Source organism: Chiloscyllium punctatum, chromosome 9, assembly GCF_047496795.1.
Source record: "Chiloscyllium punctatum isolate Juve2018m chromosome 9, sChiPun1.3, whole genome shotgun sequence".
In the NCBI taxonomy this organism is placed as follows: domain Eukaryota; kingdom Metazoa; phylum Chordata; class Chondrichthyes; order Orectolobiformes; family Hemiscylliidae; genus Chiloscyllium; species Chiloscyllium punctatum.
The window spans coordinates 67,514,648-67,538,643 of record NC_092747.1 but is presented as its reverse complement, the minus strand read 5'-3'; the positions used below and the strand labels follow the sequence as shown (position 1 = coordinate 67,538,643).

The 23,996-nt window shown below is 40.5% G+C and overlaps 1 protein-coding gene across 4 annotated transcripts in view; it reads left to right on the top strand.

Moving 5' to 3' along the window:
• The first annotated feature begins 1,271 nt into the window (after window positions 1-1,271).
• LOC140481474 (synaptotagmin-like protein 2) overlaps window positions 1,272-23,996 on the top strand; it is a 123,116-nt gene continuing 100,391 nt past the window's right edge. For all 4 annotated transcript variants that reach the window (XM_072577718.1, XM_072577717.1, XM_072577716.1 and 1 more), the window contains exon 1: window positions 1,272-1,395. The gene's annotated coding sequence lies outside the window, so the exon portion shown is untranslated. The remainder of the gene's footprint in view (window positions 1,396-23,996) is intronic.

Here is a 23,996-nt window from a genome sequence, read left to right as displayed (position 1 = left end):
TTCCCACAGAATTGATGAGAAATTACTGACATGGCTGGGAAATTAGTTTTGTGGCAGACGACTGAAAGTAGGGATAATGGGTAGGTAATTAAATTGGCAGCATGTGATCAGTGGTGTCTGACAAGAATCTGTATCAATGTCTCAGTTATTCACATTATTTAGTAACAACTTGGCTCATGGCACAGAAAGTCATCTATCAAAATTTGCTGTTGATACAGTTAGGTGGTATTGTAGACAGTATTCATCACACGGAAACAATTCCTGATGAATCTGAAGGACCCTGTACCAACAACCAGCAGAACGAACGTCAAACAAAATACTCTGCGAGGACTGCAAAAAATATTACATTGGACAGACGAGCAGGAAACTAACCACCAGGATGCATGAGTACCAACTAGCCACCAAAGGACATGACCAACTGTCACTAGTACTTTTACACACAGATGAAGACAGACACCAGTTTGACTGGGACAATACATCCATCCTGGGACTGGCTAAACAAAGACATGCACGGGCATTCCTAAAGGCCTGGCATTCAAACCAGAATTCCATTCACTCATTTACCAACCTTTCAGAAAAAGAGCTGGAAGTGATATCACCCACCACAACAGATCAAGATGCAAATAGCAAGCGGGGCAGAACACCAGCACTTTACCGGAAGCTCACTGATGATGTTACCTAGCATAATGATGAAACATCTGAGAATAAATATACCAGCTCAGTGAGCAAACTTCCAATCTGAACCACAGCCTGAGCGACAAATCTTCTCTAAAATTGCATTTACTCTGTTTCAGATTTCCAGCATCTGCAGCATATTCCCTTTAACCATTGGAAGAGCCCTGTCTACATATTTTCAATGCTTTTATTATATACCAAATATAGAATAGAATGGGCACACTGGCAGATAACTATTATTTTTCAGTATTTGGTTATTACTCTTGGAAAAGGTAAAGCAAATTGTTCTGAATTGATCATTTATAGTCATTGGAAGCAAAAAAGGGATCACATGGTATCAGCTTTCGTGTATCGTCTGTTAAACAACTTGTAAATCAAAACTTAAATGAACGTATACAAAAGGACACAATACGATTAGAAAAAAGTATTCAATTACACATAGATCGCATAAACTCTTTCTCGCGGGTTTAGAACTGTTTATTTAACTGGGTTTGTTTAGGATTCCGGAGTCGAGCGGAAAATCCATGTGAGATTGCATTTCTTTGTTTGCATGCGATCCCGCCCAGTTTGGGCGTGAGTGTTTCAGGAATGCAGTGTGTTCATGAGTCTGTAGGGTGGAGACTGGAGATCTGGGTAGTCCGAGAGTACTCGAACTTGACGTTGTAAGGGTTTGTTGATTAATTCACTGTAGAACGTCTGTTGTCAGCTGGCTTTGTGAAGGTAAAGTATTTAGCTTGAGAAATCAGAAAAATATCTTCAGATCGGGAACCATTTGAACATTTTTTGACGTGTTGTTTGCGTTAGATCTTTTCTGACGAGGTTTGTTTTGGTGAGTTTAAGACCTGCATGTTTGTTCATGGAAATAGGAATGTTAGGCAGCTCACAGCAGGTGAGCACACTTGTAGGAGGTTTATTTGATTATAGGAGCGAGAAAATGTGAACATGCGTTTTTAACTGCAAACTAAAGGTACATTTTATACATACAAGTTGTGTCTTTAATATCGAAGTGTCCACAAATGGTTTATACAAGCGATCTACATTAAAATTAAAGCGACACGTTAAACAAACAGCAGTTCCTCCTAAAAGCGTAAAGGATAATGTATTAACTTCGTTCACAATAACTCTTTCTAAACTGTACGTCAGCTGTGCATAAAGTTGGATTGTTCACTGAAACGTAAAGCGAAACTATTTCATATCTAACTGTACTCTAAACCTGTTTTGTAATCACGCAATTGTATTTAACAATTTTATCTATTTTAAAATAGAAAATGGATACGTTGACTGGCCCATTGGAAACACTCGCCTAATGCAGAGCGTTTTGGGTTAAAATCCTGCTTCTAGCATTTAGATTTAAATTTATGTATACGTAGTACTGGGAATGTTGGTTTATTGTAGGGATCCTCTTTCAGACATGGTTTGAATCTTGGGTCCTAACTGCTTTTTAAACTGGGTGTTAACTGTCTCACGGCAATATTTGAAAGCAATAAAGTATTCTCCAGATATTCCTGCTTTGCCCAATGCCACTAAGAAAATGTTGAACATTTTATTTGTTCTTGGGGTGAGTTTTGCGTTCAATATCTAACCGCTACGAGGAAAGTAGTGGTGAACTGCTGAAATGTATCTGGTTTAGGGACATCCCATTGGGCTGTTGAGATAGGGGCCTTCGGCTTTTTGACTACTTGGTGAAGAAATGCCAATCTACTTTCAAGTCATGATGGTGTGTGGTTTGGAGAGTAACTTACAAGTAGTGGTGTTCCTACACCTTGTCCTTCTAGGGGACAGAAGATGTGTGTTTAGTGTCAAAGAAGCTTTGCACATTGCTGCAGTGTGTCATCTAGGTGATATTAAATGTTGTCACTATGGTGGTGGAAAAAGTGAATACGGAAGATGGTGGTTCTGAATGGGGCATGATCAAGCTGGTTGCTTTGCCCTCAATAGTATCTAGCTTCTTAGGTTTTTTTTGTTGTTGGAACTGTTCTCATTCAGGCAAGTAGAGAGTTTTCCATTGCAATCCTGATTTTTATCTTGTAGTTGTACAAACTCTGACCTGTCCTTGATGCCTTGATGCAGCTGTTTCTAGTCGATCGTAACCCCACCTCTTAAGTACGTTGGTGGAGGATTCAGCAATCGAAATCCATTGAGTGACAAGCGAGGTGGGTTATTGGCTGTCTATGTTACTTGTCATTTTAATAACCAAAAATTCTGTCCAGACTGCTGTCGAACGTTTTCAGCTCTTGCAAGGATGGAACAATATAGTGAGAGTTTTGGTCTCTTTACCTAAGGATGGGTATAATTGCCATGAAGGGAGTGCAATGGAGATTTAATGAAATTATTCCTATGATGAGGGAATTGTCCTATGAGTAACTTAAGCCAATAGTAATGAGGTTAGAATTTGAGGTGATGTCTTTGAAAAGTAGAAAATTCTTAATGTGTGGAAAAAGTGAGGACTGCAGATGCTGGAGATCAGAGCTTAAAAATGTGTTGCTGGGAAAGCGCAGTAGGTCAGACAGCATCAAAGGAGCAGGAGAATCGACGTTTCGGGCATAATCCCTTCTTCAGGAATGATTTCTGAAGAAGGGCTTATGCCCGAAACATCGATTCTCCTGCTCCTTTGATGCTGTCTGACCTGCTGCGCTTTTCCAGCAACACATTTTTAAATTCTTAATGTGAGTCAAGGTAGATGTTCGGAAGACCTTTCCCCGGTTAGGTTTCCAGATTGTAGTCTAGGTAGAGACTTGATCACTAAGGATTACTTTTAAGAAGAAATTTCTTCAAAGTATTGTTAATCTTTTGAAATTCGACTGTAGAGAGCTATTTAATGGCTGGTTGCTAAGTATATTCAAATCTGAGATTGATTGATTGATTGTTTTCCTTCGTATTCAAAAATCTAAGATTCTGAAGATGATGCAAGAAAATGGATTGAGGATTTGAAATCTGCCATGGTGCACAGCTGCTGATTGATCTATTGTTTGTATGTATTTCCAAACGTAAAATGATTCTCTTGTCTCCTAGTTATCTTCCCTTGGTCAGAGTAACTGTCTTTTGAATATGAATATTTCTATAAATGCAAATGTTTTGTCTAACGTTTGTCAAATGAATGTTGAAAAGATAGAAAGAAAAAATACTATTTGTTCCTGATAGAGGTCTAAATATCTGAAAGACTTTAATGTCACTGGGAATTTTGGGGATGTGGCATTTGTCAGTTTTTATTCTGTGGATCATTATGTTGTTGTTAAAATTTCAGGTCACTTAGTCATTAATTTTTGAGAGCCACGCTGAATTATTTTGTAGGTGGAAAAGTAGGCTTGCCTGAGCATTTATTACATTAACTTCACACACCTATTTCCTTTCACAATCCAGTCAGTTTCCTGTAAAGTAAGAATTCTAAGTTTTATTTGAGTAGAACTTTTAATTAGTAACTTTTTTTTATGCTGGAGAAAATGCTGACTGCAGATGCTGGAGCATCAGAGTCGAAAAGTGTGGCATCGGAAAAGCACAGCAGGTCAGGCAGCATCCATGGAGCAGGCAAGTCGACGCTCTGAGCTCTTCATTAGAAGGGCTTATGTTCGAAGCTTTGACTGTGCTCTTCCAACACCAAAGTTTTTGAATATGAAACGTTTCCAGTTTTAGAAACATAACTGGAGGGGGAAGGATTGAAGGGAAAAATATGGTTATGATCTGCACCAGTGAAAACCATGGCAAATGTATCACAAAAGCTTGCATTAAAGTTTGATTTTTTTTTAAATATAAAAATTTGTGCAGATTAAAATGAGGATGATGCAGTGAAGTATGCACATTTTCTACAACAATTGCTCCACTCATCACCAATGCCGAATGACAAGTGTCTCCCATTATTTTGGGATAAATATGACGTGGCCTTGACTCTATGTTGATTCCAGTAATGTAAAGCTGGCTACTGGACCGAACAGCGTTTTTTTAAAATTGAGAAACCAAGATGAAAACAGTAAATTACATCAGGAATTGTCCTTTGGTTTTCAATTTGGGCTTTAAAATTCTGTTGATTGAGATAGTGTGCTTTAAATTAAGTTTTTGTTATATCCAGAGACTGCTAGCATTTTCAGTCTGGCTTCCCAGTTACTTGTTGATTGTATGTCTAAATGATTTCCTGTGCTTTTCCAGTATGCTGACTCAGCCAGTCATTCTAGAGTGAAAACTAAATTTGCATTTGTTCTGAGATTAGGGGAAAAAAAGATTGAAGATTGCCAAAGCCCAGTTCCAGTAGAATCGAGCCATTTCAGTTTACAACTTGAAGTATAATGGCTCTGAAGAAGCTGCAAATTCTCTACTTTTTTGTTAGGATTACTTGAATCAAAGAAATTAATTCATAGAAATGTTTCTTGTGCTGTCAGTCAAAAATTAAGTCATTGCATGATTGTTGCTGATACTATGCAACAAAAGTGGAGATTTGTAATTACTCAGCTCTGACTCATTTACCTTGAGCACAAAGAATACATGTAATAATATCATTGCCTTTTTGTGAGTTGGACAGGTCTTGCTAGTTTCTCTATCCAAAATCACAGGATGTTTGTATGTACTGACATATGAAATATCTAAAGTTGTTTAAAAGACTTTGGTCATTGGGGTGACAGCAATTAAGTCTTGCTGGATATCTACTGTGTTTCAACTGATACTCAGCACTCTGTGTACAACAGACATTAGTAACTCAGAAGTAAATAGATAATTGTAGCTGTCTTTCTTCATTTTCTGATCATTCTGATGTAGAAATATGGAGCTTTCATCTGGCGTTTATATTATGTCACCATTCCATTTTAAGATGCAAAGCCATCAAATCCACATTCTTGTTCTAAAGGCCAGCAGCAAGCTGTGAACTGTGCTACCACCGAAGATGTGAAAAATTAAAATAATGTCACTTTCTACTAAACTTTTATTTGAAGTGGCAGGTGGAGTTGAATTTTAGATAAGTGTGAGGTGGAAAGGCAAAGCAGGCAGGGTCTTTATACTTAAATGGTAAGGTCCCAGGGAGTGTTGCTGAATGAAGACTCCTTGGAGTGCAGGTTCATAGTTTCTTGAATGTGGAGTTGCAGGTAAATAGGATAGTGAAGAAGGCGTTTGGTATGCTTTCCTTTATTGGTCAGAGTATTGAGTATAAGAGTTGGGGGGTCCTTTTTAGATTAGGTTAAATTACTTAGTGTGGAAACAGGCCCTTCGGCCCAGCACGTCCATGCCAAAGCGCAACCCACCCATTCCCCTACATTTATCCCTTTTACCTAATACTACGGGTAATTTAGCATGGCCAATTCACCTGGCCTGCACATCTTTGGACTGTGGGAGGAAACCGGAGCACCCGGAGGAAACCCACGCAGACACGGGGAGAATGTGCAAACTCCACACAGTCAGTCGCCTGAGTCGGGAATTGAACCCGGGTCCAGTTACAGCTGCTAAGGACATTGGTTAAACCACTTTTAGAATATTGTGTGCAATTCTGGTCTCCCTCTTGGAACACTGTTGTGAAACTTGAAAGGGTTTACAAGGACATTGTAAGGGTTAGAAGGTTTGAGCTATAGGGACATACTGAACAGGCTGGAGCTGTTTTCCTTGGAGTGTTGGAGGCTGAGGGGTGATCTTTATAGAGGTTTATAAAATCATGAGGGGCAAGGAAAGGGTAAATAGACAAGGTCTTTTCCCTTGGCGGGGGGGAATCCAGAACTAGATGGCATAGGTTTAAGGTGAGGGAGGCAAGAAGCAACCTTTTTCATGCAGAAGGTGACGCATGAATGGAATGAGCTGCCAAAGGAAGTGGCGGAGGCTGGTATAATCACAACATTTAAAAGACATCTGGATGGATGTATGAATAGGAAAAGGTTTAGAGGGATATAGGCCAAGTGCTGAAAAATGGAATGAGATTGGCGTTGGATATCTGGTTGTCATGGACAAGTTGGACCAAGGGGTATTTGCTGTGCATCTCTAAGTGCTAAGGAAATTGAATAATATTGATAGTGGTCATAAGAAGAGGAAGATTAGCAAAAAAATCAGACTCGTTATAAAAGCAGACAGGAGAGTAGTCTTCTTGAAGGCAAGCAAAATGCCCACTTGTGTAGCAAAGATTACTTTGTAGATTGTTTCAAGTTAAAACTATTATGGGAAAGGAGGCAGAAGTATATGCTAGAAAACATTAACTCAGGAACAAAGACAGAAAGTGCCTCCACATGATAAGATTTGTGAACCAAAATCTGAACCAGTCAAGAAGCAGTTGCATCCATTTGAGTGGATAATTTAGGTAGAATAGATTAACTTTTATCTGCACTTGCCTTGGAAATTCCACTATTCGATTGTAGGTATTTATTTTCATCAGCGGCTTTCCCCCTCCTGCACTACTATTTTCTGAAGGTAATTAAATAGACTTTTTTTTTGTTCATCAGCTGCACTTTTTAAAATTATACTGAAGACCTTGCAGTTGTGTTTTATCATGTTGTTCATAAGTGAAGCAATATTGTCTAAGCTGACTTTGGAAAGATTACAGAATAAATATTGGTCTTCCGTATAAGTTTAACTGTCTTGTCCTTGGACATATCTCATTTTTCTGGTCAATAGCACAAACTACATCAAATGATGCAAGATACTACAATCCTGTTTAGTCTAAATAATTTGCAAACCACGTGTAACATTACCAAAATTGGCTTATTTTATGACTCCAGTTTTGCCTGACTCAACCCCACTTCATCTGTTTTCACTGAATCCTTCTGTTATGGCTAGTTGCCTAAATTCTATGAATTCCTTCTTGCTTTTTATTTTATTTTGCTTTCTATTTTCAACATCCAAAACTCAACCACTGATGAAACACAGGTATTGGTAGGTGAACAAATGATTTGTTTCACTTTCCTAAACCAAGGATAATATGTGGTGCAAGAGAAACTATATTAGCATGTTTTGAACTTGTATCATGAAAAGTATAAAGTTGCGAATGTAATAATTTTACAGACATTGATGTAAATTAATGCTTATTTCTATTTAACACCATCTCTTCCGGGAGAAAAGACTTTTAATAAATAACAAATAAATAGTTGAAATAAGGCAGAAAATCTGTGATTTGGTTTAACGTGTTGTGGGTGATGAAAGCTTTTCTGTCTTGATCAACCATTCCTCTTTCTTTTAAAACTGCCGTTTGTGTTTCTTTGTGTATTTGTTAGTTCCATTCCCTTCTATTCATGGTTAGTATGCATTGGGCTAGATCTCAGGAATGCACTCAGATATAATAATATTTCTAATGGATTTCTAAAGCATTAGAGTGTCTTTGGTTAATGAAAGTGCTTTTTTTTTTGTAAGCCGGTCATCAGAGCCTAATCTCCAGTAGGTAACATGAGAAATAAGCAAATCGAGATTCAATTGTAATGCGATACTGAAACTAGCCAGTTTGTCAAAATGAAAGCACAACTACTCCGAGCGATAAGGGAGAATGAGTAGGTAGCTAGACAAGGTAGAGAATGGTACAGAGAAGATTGCAGGCTACTAGGTAATGAAGAGTGCCCAAGTTCACATTAGGACCGGATAGCTTGAATTTTTCTTCATGGCAAGGGAAAGCACAGGTACACAATATTTACTGGATTTTAGTAAAATATTTTACTGACCCCTCCCCTGCTCTGTCACCTTTGGTCTGCATTGCCCTTAACAGGGTGGGGGTGGGGGGGGAGAGACTTATTGGTGGTTAACAGATGGGGTTGGGCGAGTGGAATACCACAAATGATTTGATGATGAGGGTAAAAAGAAAGGTTTAGTTGTGATTAAGAGTACTTTGGGATTTTTTTTTAACAAAAGCATTGTAGTGCCATGAATGATAGATCTTAAAAGTTCAGTTGTGAGTGAGAGCACTTCTGTGTATAAAAATAAGTACCATAGTGGGGCTTTTGTTATGCAGTAATGTGGGGGGGGGGGGTGGGGGTGCAGATTCAAGACCTACCAGCTCCAGGTGTGTAAAAATATCTCTGAACAGTTTGATTAGAAAATATTTAAAGCATTATAAAGGGAAAAGTTCTTGTGGCAGAGTGACAGAGTCCCTGCCTCAGAACCAGGAAACCTGGGTTCAAGTCCCACCTGCTCTAGAGGTGTGAAATAACATCTCTGAACAGTTTTACTGAAACCGCAATGCTTTCATTATTTTCTATTTCCATTTGTGCTTTAATCTGGCTTCCTTGATGTCATCAAAACTATTAAAATTCCTTTATTTCAATGCAACAGACCAAACCGGTAAGGCAGATGAATTAAGGGTATGTTTGGGAACATGGACTGGAATATCTTAGCAATTAGAGACATGGCTCAGGAGTGGACAGGACTGGCAGCGGAATGTTCCAGGATACAAATGCTATCGGAAAGACAGAAAGGTGGTCAAGAGAGGACTGGCAGTATCATTTTTGATTAGGGATAACATTTTGGCTGTAGTTCGGGAGGATATTCCTGGGAATATGCCCAGGGAAGTGGAACAGAGAAATAAGAAAAGGATGATCATCTTATTGGGATTGCACTGTAGACCCCATCCCCCAGTAGTCAGTGGGAGATTGAGAAATAAATTTGGAAAGAGGTTTCAGCTAACTGTAGGAATGATAGGGTGGTTATGGTAGGAAATTTTAACTTTACAAACATAGACTGGAACTGCTGTGGGGTTAGGGGCTTAGATTGAGAGGAATTTGTGTGTGTGCAAGAAGTATCCACACACTGAATCAGAAAATGTACCCTACGAGAAAAGGTGCAAAATGTGAACTACTCTTGGGGAAATAAGGCAGGGCAGGTGTCAGTAGGGGAGCACTTTGAGGCCAGCAATCCTAATTCTATAAATTTTAAAATAATGATGGAAAAGGATAGACTGGATCAAAAAGTTGAAGTTCTAAATTGGAGGAAGGCCAATTTTGATGGTGTGAGCCAAGAACTTTCAAAGGTTGGTTGGGGATGGATGTTTGCTGGAAAATGAGAAGCCTTAAAAAATGAGATAACAAGAGTCCAGAGACAGTATGTTCCAATTGGTGTGAAGGGCAAGGCTGGTATATATAAGGGAATGCTGGATGACTAGAGAAAGTACGGGTTTTGGTTAAGAAAAAGGAGGAAGTATAGACAGCAGAGATTGAATCCTTAGTACACTTAAGAGGGCAATCAGAAGGGCAAAAAAAAGGAAATGGAATAGCTTTGGCAATTAGGGTTAAGGAGAATCCAAAAGGATTCTACAAATACATTAAAGGACAAAAGTGTAACTAGGGAGAGAATAGGGCCCCTTAAAGATCAGCAAGGCTGCTTCTGTATGGGGTCGCAGGAGATGGGTAGATATAAAATGAGTAATTTGCATCAGTATTTACTACGGAGAAGGATAAGGGAGATATAGAACTGGGGAAATAAATAGTGTCATCTTAAAAAAACATGCTTATGACAAAAGGAGGTGGTGTCAGATGTCTTCAAACACATAAAAGTGGAAAAATCCCGAGGTCCTAGAACTCTGTGGGAAGCTAGGGAAGTGATTGCTGGGCTCCTTACTGAGATATTTGTATCATCGATAGCCACAGGGTGCGATGCTGGAAGACTGGAGGTTGACTAACTTGGTGCCACTGTTTAAGAAAGGTGGTAATGAAAAACCAGTGACCTATAGACCAGTGAGCCTGACATCAGTAATGGGCAAGCTGTTGGAGGGAGTCCTGAGGGATGGGATTTACATGTATATGGAAAGGCAAGGACTGATTATGAGTAGTCAATGTGAAAGAATGTTGTTCATTTATGCAAATGTTAAATGACTGAGGTTCTAGCTTTTATTCCAATTGCCAGTTAAGTACCAAGATGTTAATGGTGACATCTGACAATTTATTAATTGAGCTAAAAGATGGTGTGTTTCTATCCCTAAATTATATTACCAAAGGACACTTCAAGTTCAGTTAAATAACTTTATGGTTTTAAGTACTTTAATCAATCTACTCAAAGATGTTATTACACAATTTTAGATTAGATTGGAATTAAACTGAGCCCCCAGCTCTGGTGAGGGTACTACCTCTATGCCACAAGAACCCTAATTTAGTTGTTTTGTATATCTTTAGTAATCCATTCTCATCAGAGATATTGATGGGAATGCAGATTGTATGCAAACACATGTGTTTGATAAACCTTAGCAGTTTCTTGTCTGGAATTTTCTGAATTACTTGAAGATTTGCTTTTGCAGTGTAACTTTCAGCTTTCTTTTATTTAAAAAAAAAAGCCCTCTCCTCTCCTTGTCCTTCTCTTTCCTTTCTTGTCCATATCTTGGATAAGGGAATAGCTAGTGTATACAGAATTTTCTGAAGATCCCACACACTCACTCAGTAATAAGTCATTTTTTTTCTCAGCATGAAAACATGGGTCAGATCCCAGCTCCAGTCCTCCCGTGAAGGCAGTATCAATCACTAAGAGTTGTACCTGAGCAGCCAGGTTTGTGTGTGTGTATGTATAATCACTTTATTCCCAATGAAGGAATTCCTGAGTAGCAATCATCAATTTTAAGGCCACAAAAGTAGTGTTTGACCCTGTGTGAATTCAGAAGGAATTGACCTGTCTTCACTCAATGATATGTCATGTTTTGTTATTTCCTTTAAAAGTTCCTTCTCAGAAGTTGGTGACACTGGCATAGGTGTATTTATTATCTAGCTTCAAATTTCCAGATCAGGTGGAGCTTTGTCTTCAACTTGCTGCTATCTTTGTGTCTTTCTGGGGGCAGGTGTTTTGAGTTGATAGTGTTCTTGTGGATATACTATCAAACAGCATATACTTTTGGTATTTTGCAACAAGAAAGATAGTATGCAAAAGCAGCAACCTGGCTTGATTTTTTTTTCCTCCTGTTCATTCAAGAATGATAAGGCTGAATTATTTGTAACTATCTACAGCCAGAAGTGCCAACTAGATGATCCATCTCAGCCTGTTTCACAGGATTCCACCATATGCCAGGCTTCAGTCAATTTGATTCACTCTGTATGATACTGAGAAAAGGCTAGAAATTATACAGCAAAGGCTATGGAACAAGATACTGTTCTGGCAATAGTACTGAAGACTTGTGCTCTGGAATCTTCCATGGCCCAAGACAAACTGGTCGAGTAAAACTACAACTCTGACTACCTGACAATGTGGACAATTGCTGAGGTTTGTTCTACAACACAGCAGGACAAATCAAACTCATCAATTATTGTTGTATCAGTTTACACTTGATTAGTAAAGTGATAGATTTTATCAAAAGTGCTATCAAGCAGCACATGGTTAGCAATAAACTGCTCATTGACACTCCATTTTGGTCCCATCAGGGTTTAGCTCCTGAACTCATTGCAGCTTTTGTTGCACTTGAAACGAAGAGCAAAATTCCAGAAGTGAGATGAGCGTGACTGCCCCGATATCAAGGCTCAATTTGACTGAGTACAGCATCAAATAGTCCTAGCAAAACAGGAACCAGTGTGAATTGATGGGGATTTGGCAGGGGTGGGGGGAAGAATCTCTCTCCTCTGGATGCTTGCATAGCACTAAGCAAGATAGTTTTGGTTGTTGGAGGTCAGTCATCATCATTAAAACTCCCCTCCTACGTGACCACCATCTCCTCAGGGTTGTGGCCGAGGACCAGCAATCTTCAGTTTACAAGTGCTATAAAATACTTTTTTTATTGAATTAAAGAAAGTTTTGTCTGACAAAATTAGAAAACAGTGTTAGGTCATCCAGCCCTTAGTGCTTGATCTGCCTTTCTCTCCATACCTTTTGTTTTGGTGGGGTGGGGTGGGGGGGGGGGCATCCCTTTTAGCTCTAAGAATGATACCTAATTCCTTCTTCAAAACATTCAATGTTTTGGCTTCCTCAGTTGCTTTCTGTGGCAGAGAATTGCTCAGGCTCACCACTCTCTAGGCGAAGAAATTTCTCCTCTAAATGGTTGTAAATGGCCTACCACATGTCCTTAGACTGTGACCCCAGTTGTGGACTGTCTGGTCATCATGAGCCCCTTCCTGCAATAGTTCAGTCCTGCAGTCAAAGCATTGACCCCTACAATACCTTACTTGTCACTGGCTGCCTCTTGGAAAATGACTCATTTACTGCTGCTCTTTGTTTCCTGTCTGCCAACCAGTTTCTATACATGTCAGTACACAACTCTCTATCTCATATTCTTTAACATGCTAACTTCACTGAGCTGCTGAGGAAATGAACAGAACCTTTCAATGGAAATTCATACCATTTCAAACTCTCCAAACTTCAGAAGAGACTATTACCCTTGCATATTTTCAGTGTTAAGCTGGCTGTTCATTGGGTTGAAGGAGATGTTCTTCCATGAATAAACTGCAGTAGATTTATGAATCTTTCATGAGTCACTAGAAGCCCTCCTTTTGGTGCTTTGAATCATGAACGAGAATCATTTGGACCTATGTTGGTTTGTAACAAAATTGTCCTGCTTTAGGACTTATACCGTTAGCATCTGAATAACAAGCCCATTGTTTTTTGCTTCTTCAACACTTCAGGAGTGCACAGTTTAAATTTAGGTCAACACTGTTAATGAAATTAACAATCACACACCAAAGGTTATAGTTCAACAGGTTTTGTTTGGAAGCACTAACTTTCAGAGTGCTGCTCCTTCATTAGATAGTTGTCAGGTAGAAGGAGCAGTGCTCCGAAAGCTAGTGCTTCCAATTTAACCTGTTGGACTATAACCTGTTGTTGTGTAATTTTTAATTTCGTACACCCCAGTCCAACACCAGCATCTCCAAATCATGACTGTTAATGAAGACAATGACCTGGATTTTGTGGCCAGTGATGAAGTAACAAAGCTTGCTACTGACTTGGGAAGGGGGTAGTGGGGAAAGCTGCTGCAGCAAGGATTTTTTAATCTTTTCTATGTTAATTTCATTCTTTCGAACACCACCTCAAGAGAATAATTGGCATCCACCAACAGTGATATCATCAAAACAGGTAAGCAGCCAATTGTCGTGAAGAATATCAGAACAATAACTAAGTAGTGAGTAACTTAGGAGCAAATTACTGCAATTGCTGGATTCTGCAGTAATTTTACATTTTTTTTGGTGCATTTTGTTAACTAAGGTGTAACAGATTTTGAAAGGCGTAAACTTTCTGCCTATCCCCAACCCCCCCCACTCCGCTGGAGATGAATGGTGTAAAATTGAAATTCATAATATTTCAAAAATCACTTGCATTTTCATCTGTTAGGACTTTTACAGTACACCCTATGGAGGAACAGGGTATCACAGATAATTTCTGCATTTAATGGCACATATGCAGAAGTCAGCAGTTAATCAGTTTTATAACTGTAGTGACGGTGAATGTAAGTTTTGTCATTCCAGCAACTAAATCTGTCCAGTTTCAGCATAAATGAGCATTGGCCCTTTTTAAAAATATAAGCCTTTCAGTGGATTAATTGTTTGCTTGATTTAATAAATCCTTTCTGATCTTATAATTGCTGTGTAATCAGATTTTCCTCCCAACTAACTTGATTATTCCAGTCCTAAATTTCAGTCACTGACGCAAGTTGCCTTTGATTTATGTGGTTATTAGAAATTTTTCTACTTCTGCATAAGACCATCAATGTAACAACGTTTTGGCATTGTACTCGAATAGTGACCTTCTCTCTAATCAAGTTTTAGTCATTCCAAAGCAATTTTTAAGGGCTACTTTATACTACAGTACATTAAATGGCTTAATGTTGCCTTTAAGACATAAAAGCTAGTCTTGATGCTTTTGGATATGCATGGAGAAAATTAGGAGTCAATCCTACTTTATGATAGCAGTGATCTCTGTTGAAAAATGTGAGTGAATTTGAGTGAGAACTTCGTTAAACTTGGTACAAGTAAGTAGCATCCCAGAGCTTGCTCACATTTGTAGGGTGCTATTAGAAGTGAAGAGAATAAAACTAATGCTAAAAAAAAGCGAACAGAAGGTGCTAGAAAAACTGCAGTCTGACAGCTTTTGTAGAGAGAGAATAAGAGTTAATGTTTTAAGTCCATTGACTCTTCGGAACAGTTCCAAAGAAGTTATTGGATTCAAAACATGTACTCTATTTCACTATCCACAGATACTACCAAACCTCCTGAACTTCTCCAAAACTACTTTATTTCATTTTAGATTTCTAATATCTGAAATATTTCACTTTCATTTCAGAGCTAGCGAAGTGCTTTTTATCAATGATGAAATTTGAACTTCAATCAAAATTTAAGACATAGTTTCAAGACAGACTTTGCTTTGGGCTTATTTGCATATACTTTATCTCATGATTTCATTATTTATTTGTAAATCATTGATTTTTGCATACAATTTAACCAGTTAAATATGAGAGATCAGAACACATACTATAGAAATGTTTAAGAGCAAGATAAGTTAAGTAGCTTCTAATTTAGAGAAGATATAAGTGGATATTCCTTTTCATCTCTAATGGCTGATAGTTAGTCATTACCTATCTGTACACATTTTGTGGTATTATTCTCTCAGAATCTGGAACAGAGTTATAAGTTTCAGTTGGTTCAGTTAAAGGTATCAGAATTTGATCTCTTCTCACAATAGTTTTGCTACACAGAGGAGGCTAGTTACCCTCCATGTTTGAACAGGCTCAATAAGCTGCTATTCTCCTGTCTTGTCTCCGTAACCCTGCACACACTTCTTTTAACAGGTTACAATCCATTTCCATTTTGGGTGCTTCAGTTGAACCTGCTCCCACCATACGCTGAGGCAGTCCATTCCAGAACTTAACCACTTGCTGTGTGGAAAACATTTCCTCCTGCATCACTTTTTTTTTGCTTTTACTAGGACTTTTGAATGTGTGCCTACTGCTGCCCCTGAGTTTCTCGCTACCTATTCTGTTCAAGATTCCTCGTGATTTTGAATACCTCCATCAAGTGCCTTTTCTCTGCCTTGCCGTTTATAAGAATAAAAAGGGAACACTTCTCTAATCTGCCTTCATAGAAGAAATTTCTCATTCCTGGAATCATTTTTATCAATCTGTAATGCACTCTTTCCCCATTACCTCCACACACTTAAATACAGTTATATGCTTTATATACGCTGATACAATGTACTCTCCTGCTTAACTGAAAACTAAAAGATGACACTCATTTGTAACTTAAACTTCAAATTTTAACAGGTTTAGTCAACTAGTTTTTCAAATTCTGAACAGCAATACTCACTTATAAATTTGCTATGATATCATTTTTAATTTTAATCAGGGCACCTCTGATCCTGCAGCTTGTGTGATACTGGATAATCCCAAACACGTGTACACACTTGCACTCTCTTATGCACACTTGCACTCTCTTATGCGCACTCGCATTCTCTTGCTATCTTTTACAGTTGCAAGCTCTCAAAATATTGAGGTAACTACTCAAGTTGTCCTGTGGAGCAGTGATCTAATATTGAATTGAGAACAGGTATCCTTGTGAAAACAGCCAATGTAATTAAGAAAACATCAATTCAGTGCTTCAAACTATAGTGTAAAAAAAACTCATCTGTTTTTGAATTGGAGGCAGCTAATATTTTCATTTTATCCAACCATCAAATCACAAACAGCTTCTAAATGTTTGTATCTCTTTTTTTGCCGAGAAGGTTCTTTTCCACTTAAATTCCTCTCCATCTAAACCCTTAATATAATGGCAGTCCTGGTCTGTTTGGAAGGTTAAAATTCCCGATCATAACCACCCTATTATTCACCAGAGAGCAAACTATCCTTGATCTGGTCCTGTTCAATGAAATAGGACTAACTAATGATAACCAATGAAACGGGATTAACTAACAGGAACTGAATACTTTTCCCTTTGATCTAGTTTCTTTGTTCTACCAAATTCCAAAATTTGGTTCCTTGCCCCCATTATCCAGTTTAATTTCCATGGACAGTGGAGACAATATTATGATTCCTTTTTGAATCTGCAGGCATAAAATTTTACCAATTCTGAGAGCCCAAACCTTTTTCATTGTAATAAATTCTATATTAGCTCTCCTAACTTGGAAAATCCCTGATTAGAAATACACATTTGCTGTGGTGACTGGTTGCTCTGAACTGAATTAACTTCTAGTACAGGGTAAAAACAATGACTGCAGATGCTGGAAGCCAGATTCTGGATTAGTGATGCTGGAAGAGCACAGCAGTTCAGGCAGCCTACTCTGTAATTCCTGCTCCTACCCACAGTTGGGTGAATCTTCCAGTCAAATTTCTACTGCTCCTATTCTACCCTGGAATGTTGCAGATACTGGGATAACTGGACTTTCAAGATTGATTTCTTTTTGATAGACAAGTTCATCTTGGGAAAATGGAGTTAAAGCCCAAATCAATATTATTTTCTTGAATGATGGAAGATGCTCTCAAGAATCTAGTTGGCCTGTTCCTTTATTTAAACACATTTATACTTATATATCTTGTTTGTCCAGAATCTGAATATTTTCTATATCTAGATGCTGCATCGGATAGATTTTATAGCTCAGAATTTTTTGAAAGAGACTTTTACTTGGAAGCCCATGATGCCTTATTTCATTATCTTGAGATGCACTTTTTCTGCATTTCACCATACAAACAAAATGGGTAAGAACTGTGTGTAACATAATTAGAACAGTACAGCACAGTACAGGCGCTTCAGCTCTTGATGTTGTGTTGACCTTTTATCCTACTGAGATCAAAATAACCTCAATACCCTTCATTGTTTTTACTACATGAGATGATAGTACAATGACTGCAGATGCTGGAAACCAGATTCTGGATTAGTGGTGCTGGAAGAGCACAGCAGTTCAGGCAGCATCCGAGGAGCAGCAAAATCGATGTTTCAGGCAAAAGCCCTTCATCAGGAATAAAGGCAGAAGCGTGGAGAGATAAGCTAGAAGAGGGTGGGGGTGGGGAGAAAGTAGCATAGAGTACAATAGGTGAGTGGGGGAGGGGATGAAGGTGATAGGTCAGGGAGGAGAGGGTGGAGTGGATAGGTGGAAAAGGAGATAGGCAGGTAGGACAAGTCATGGGGACAGTGCTGAGCTGGAAGGTTAGAACTAGGGTGAGGTGGGGGAAGGGGAAATGAGGAAGCTGTTTGAAGTCCACATTGATGCCCTGGGGTTGAAGTGTTCCAAGGCAGTAGATGAGGCATTCTTCCTCCAGGCGTCTGGTGGTGAGGGAGCGGCGGTGAAGGAGGCCCAGGACCTCCATGCCCTCGGCAGAGTGGGAGGGGGAGTTGAAATGTTGGGCCACGGGGCGGTGTAGTTGATTGGTGCTGGTGTCCTGGAGATGTTCCCTAAAGCGGTCTGCTCGGAGGCGTCCAGTCTCCCCAATGTAGAGGAGACCGCATCGGGAGCAACGGATACAATAAATGATATTGGTGGATGTGCAAGTAAAACTTTGGATGTGGAAGGCTCCTTTAGGGCCTTGGATAGAGGTGAGGGAGGAGGTGTGGACGCAGGTTTTACAGTTCCTGCAGTGGCAGGGGAAGGTGCCAGGATGGGACGGTGGGTTGTACGGGGGCGTGGACCTGACCAGGTAGTCACGGAGGGAACGGTCTTTGCGGAAGATGGAAAGGGGTTGGGAGGGAAATATATCCCTGGTGGTGGATTCTGTTTGGAGGTGGTGGAAATGTCGGCGGATGATTTGGTTTATTTGAAGGTTGGGAGGGTGGAAGGTGAGCAATGGGGCGTTCTGTCCTCGTTACGGCTGGAGGGGTGGGGTCTGAGGGCAGAGGTGCGGGATGTGGACGAGATGCTTTGGAGGGCATCTTTAACCACCTGGGAAGGGAAATTGCGGTCTCTAAAGAAGGAGATCATCTGGTGTGTTCTGTGGTGGAACTGGTCCTCCTGGGAGCAGATACAGAGGAATTGGGAATATGGGATGGCATTTTTGCAAGAGGTAGGGTGGGAAGAGGTGTAATCCAGGTAGCTGTGGGAGTCAGTGGGTTTGTAAAAAATGTCAGTGTCAAGTTGGTCATCATTAATGGAGATGGAGAGGTCCAGGAAGGGGAGGGAGGTGTCAGAGATGGTCCAGGTAAATTTAAGGTCAGGGTGGAATGTGTTGGTGAAGTTGATGAATTGCTCAACCTCCTCGCGGGAGTACGAGGTGGCGCCAATGCAATCATCAATGTAGCGGAGGAAGAGGTGGGGAGTGGTGCCAGTGTAATTACGGAAGATCAACTGTTCTACGTAGCCAACAAAGAGACAGGCATAGCTGGGGCCCATACGGGTGGCCATGGCTACCCCTTTGGTCTGGAGGAAATGGGAGGATTCGAAGGAGAAATTGTTAAGGGTGGGGACCAGTTTGGCCAAACGAATGAGAGTGTCAGTGGAAGGGTACTGTTGAGGACATCTGGAGAGGAAAAAATGGAGGGCTTGGAGGCCCTGGTTATGGTGGACGAAGGTGTAGAGGGATTGGATATCCATGGTGAAGATGAGGCGTAGGGGGCCGGGGAAATGGAGGTCTTGGAGGAGGTGGAGTGCGTGGGTGGTGTCTCGAATGTATGTGAGGAGTTCCTGGACTAGGGGGGATAGGACAGTATCGAGGTAGGTAGAGATGAGTTCAGTGGGACAGGAGCATGCTGAGACAATGGGTCGGCCAGGGTGGTCAGGCTTGTGGATCTTGGGAAGGAGGTAGAACCGGGCCGTTCGGGGTTCCTGGACTATGAGGTTGGAAGCTGTGAGTGGGAGGTCTCCTGAGGTGATGAGGTTCTGTCTGGTCTGGGAGATGATGGTTTGGTGATGAGGGGTGTGGTCATGGTTAAGTGAGCAGTAGGAAGAGGTTGGCGTTTGGCTTCAGCGGTGTAGAGGTCAGTGCGCCAGACTACCACTGTGCCCCCTTTATCTGTTGGCTTGATGGTGAGGTTGGGTTTGGAGCAGAGGGACTGGAGGGCTGCGCGTTGTGAGGGTGAGCGGTTGGAGTGGGGGAGGGGGGTAGACAGGTTGAGGCGGTTAATGTCCCGGCGGCAGTTGGAAATGAGGAGGTCGCGGGCAGGTAATAGGCCAGCGCGGGGTGTCCAGGTGGATGCAGTGGGTGCCTATCCAAGAATCGCTTAAATATCCCTAACGTATCTGCCTCTACTAACACCGCAGGCAGTGCATTCCACACACCCACCACTCTGCGTAAAGAACCTACCTCTGACATCTCCCTAAACCTTCCTCCAATCACCTCAAAATTATGCCCTGTTGTGATAACCATTTTTGCCTTGGGGGGATAAAAGTCTCTGACTATTCATTCTATGCCTTTCAACATCTTGTACACTTCTATCAAATCGCCCCTCATCCTTCTTCGCTCCAATGAGAAAAGCCTTAGCTACCTGAACCTTTCTTCATAAGGCATACCCTCCAGTGCAGGCAGAATCCTGGTAAACCTCCTCTGCACCATCTCTAAAGCTTCCACATCCTTCCTATAATGAGGTGACCAGCACTGAATACAGTATTCTAAGTGTGGTCTAACCAGGGCTCTATAGAGCTGCAGCTTAATCTTGCAGTTCCCCTGCTAATGAAAGCCAACACACCACACGCCTTAACAACCTGGGTAGTAACTTTGAGGGGTCTATGGACATGGATCCCAAGATTCCTCCTGTTCCTCCACACTGCCAAGAATCCTGTCTTTAACCCTGTATTCTGCATTCAACTTTGATCTTCCAAAATAAATTACACTTTTCCAGGTTGAACTCCACCTGTCACTTATCAGCCCAGTTCTGCATCCTGTCAATGTCCTGTTGCAACCTACAACAGCTCTCCACCAACCTTCGTGTCATTGGCAAACTTACCAACCCACCCTTTCACTTCCTCATCCAAGTCATTTATAAGAGCAGAGGTCCCAGAACCGATCTCTGCAGAACACCACTGGTCACAGAGCTCCAGGCTGAATACTTTCCATCAACTACCATCCTCCATCTTCTATGGGCCAGCAAATTCTGTATCCCCACAGCCAAATTTCCCTTTGTCTCATGCCTCCTCACTTTCTGAACGAGCCTGCCATGGGCTTATCAAACACCTTGTTAAAATCCATGTACACCACATTCACTGCTCTACCTTCAAATGTATTTTGTCACGTTCTCAAAGAATTAAATAAGGCTTGTGAGGCATGACCCGCCCCTCTCAATGTCATGCTTGACTGTCTCTAATCAAACAATGGTTTTCCAAGTTATCATTAAATCCTATCTCTCTGAATCCTCTCCAATAATTTGCCTACCACAAGACTATTGTAAGGTGTAAAACTGACTGGTTAGACAAAAACAAACTCAACAAAAGTAACATGAGCACATTCATAATCTGTTCTCCCATAAACAAATGTAAAATAGGTTGCTTTTATTTGCATAAGCTGAAATGTTGTTAATAGCAAACTCTAGAACTGGAATTTCCACTTTTACAGGGTGAGACAGAAGAGATGGAACAAAAGTCAGTGTCATGGTGGGAAGGCTTATCTTCAGCTATCCGGTGGTGAAGGAGTCCAGAACAGTTGTGACTCTGCTGTTAGAATTCTTCCTGAGTTAGTTGTAGGGATGAATAGGCAGGTAAGAGTTGATGTCCTGTGGGACTGAGATCCTGAAAGTTAGTTCATACAGGGGAGAACCCACAAGGTTTAGGAGAAGCCTTTAATCATTAATACTTTGGTGCATTTGAAAAGCTGCTAGAAGGATTTGTTTGATGCAACTGAGCAAAATTCCTGATGAAGGGCTTTTGCCCGAAACGTCGATTTTCCTGCTCCTCGGATGCTGTCTGACCTGCTGTGCTTATCCAGCACCGCTCTAATCTAGACACTGAGCAAAATTAGAGAGTTTAGTGGAAATTTGGGTAGATTTTAACTTGGTAAAGTTAGCTGTCAGTGAAAAACCTGATCTTGTGGCCATGGTTAAATACAAATTTGGAGTCCAGGGAAGGGTGAATATAGGCCAGGGGGTGATTGACTAAAGAAGGAACAATTGTTGAGACAGCCCATGACAAAGCAGCTCTTGAGATGGAGTCTCCAGGCTAGTCTACCAAAAGTGATCCTCCACGTTGGAGAGGCAGGACACCAACTTGTGGAACATTTCAGGGAACAATTCTGGGAAACACCAACCACTTCAACTCCCCCCTCCTACTCCGCCAAGGAAATGTAAGTCCTGCGCCGCCTCCACTGCCAAATCCAAACCACCTGACGCCCGGAAGAATGCCTCATCCTCTGCCTTGGGATCTTCCACTCTCACTGCATCGATGTCGATTTCACCAGTTTCCTCATCTCCCTTCCACCCACTTTTTCCCCAGATCCAACCCTCCAACTCAGCACCACCCTCTTGAACTATCCTACCTGTCCATCTTCCTTTCCACCTATCCGCTCTGACCAATCACTGCCCCCACCTACCATCTTCCCAGTTAACTTCCCCCTAGCCCCAACCACCCCCCCCCCCCCCCCCCCCCCCCCAACATTCCTGCTAAAGGGTTTATGTTCGAAACAGCAATTCTCCTGCTCCTCAGATTGGTGCCTGACCTGTTGTGCTTTTCCACTGCCACACTTTGACTGCTGAAGAGGAATTGTCATTGCTTGTGAAGCTCAGTGAGACTTGATAACCCACCATGTCATTAATGTTTGGGGTAGTTATCAATAAATGTATGGCATTAGACTTTATTGAATTACCTATTTGTGCACTGTGGGATGCTCAATAACTCTATATTACCCATGCTGATCACATCTTAATTCTGTGTTCAAAAATAAAATGTATATTTTATTGTAGGTTATATGACTGTGTTCTAACTTGTGTCATGAAGTATTATTATTTGTTAGAATCATGGAATCATCATCTTTTGAGTTCCCTGGGTCTCTCTCTGCCTACTTTATGAAAGAAAGGTTATTTTGTCTCTAACCAAATTGTGACATTGAGTCATACAGTACGGAAACAGACCCTTTTTTCCAGTTCATCCATGCTGACAACACAGTTGGCAGTCTGGGATCAAAACATAAATTGGAATATGGTATTATAGTCATGTAACAAACATAAACATAACATTACCTTCATTTTAAAAAATTCCTAATGCTTGCAGCCACAAATTAACTTTATTAAATCACTTGTCATTGCATGTCTATTCTGTAAGAGTTATTTTCTTCTTGTGCTATACAAATGCTAGATCTGTAATATGTCTTTTTGTGTTTGAGTCATTATACTTTTAAACTTTTTTTTTGTCAGCTTAAGTGCTTGATTTAATAGTTATTGTTTAAAAGTCAATGAGACAATTTAACTTTTCCTGCAGTGCACCATGTTTCCAAATTCCCTCTAAATGTAAGCAACACAACAGCAAATTCAGAATCTGAAAGTAAATGCTAAAAACTGTGGTGACTTTTATGCTGCAGAGATGATCAATTGATTCATCCACCCAATGCTAAAGATACTTCCTCTATGGTGTATGTTGATCGAAAGAATAAGAAAGAGAACTATCTGTTTTCTCCAAAGATTATTTTCCTCTCTCTCTCTCTCTCTCTCTCTCTCTCTCTCTCTCTCTCTCTCTCTCTCTCTCTCCCTATCCTGTCTCCAGGTTGTTAGATTACTTCTTGTCAGCATTGAGGGCTAATGCTCAATATCCTGAAGGTTCTAGAAAACAGACACATGCTAAAGATACTATGTGCTTTCGCCACATCATATGCTTTTCTGCCAGTGTATATTCTCGTGCATTAGTCTCCCCTTTGTAATTTGGCAATCCTCCACCCATCCAGTTTTTGGGTGAGATTTCCTGGTCTAACAAGAAGAGGATGATATGGCAAAGTTAAACAGTAGAAATTTAATCCACCTAACCGATTGTATCCATATCTGTAAGGTGAAAGTGTCTTGTTCTAATGGGATAATTAATGCTTTTGAAAAAGAATTGCAACAGGTATCGTCCATAGATCAGAAAGAAAATGTCATTTGCTAACCTACTAACACTATTTGGTTGCTTGAAAACCTCTAATCACAGCATGAGGAAAGATATTAAGGGATGGTCCAGGGTCACTTTTATCTTGTATGTTTGCACCTACAAAGATGTTGCCAACTTTCCAAAGGCCTTGCTGTGTTTACAAGGCAATGACTTTGTTTTTTTTTGTTTGAATTATCAAATGGAAATGCAATTCTGTCCCATTTATTCCAAGATGCCTTTTATTTTTGTCACATAATCTAGAGCTGGAGTACACAATGATAGTGATTAGCTATTACCAGCCATGCATATGGTGGCCTCTGCATATGGACAACGTGGATGTCCCATCTCCATGAGGCGCCATTTGTGCAGTCATCAAATTAGGTCAAATGCAAGTACGTTGCTTGCAGAATATCAAGAACACTGGTTTCCATTTCCTTCACTTTTGCCTGTATTTTAGACACCAAGTTCATATGCTTCCAAATTTGTTTGCAGTTCCAACTATAGCCACCATCATTGATTGTGTCAAA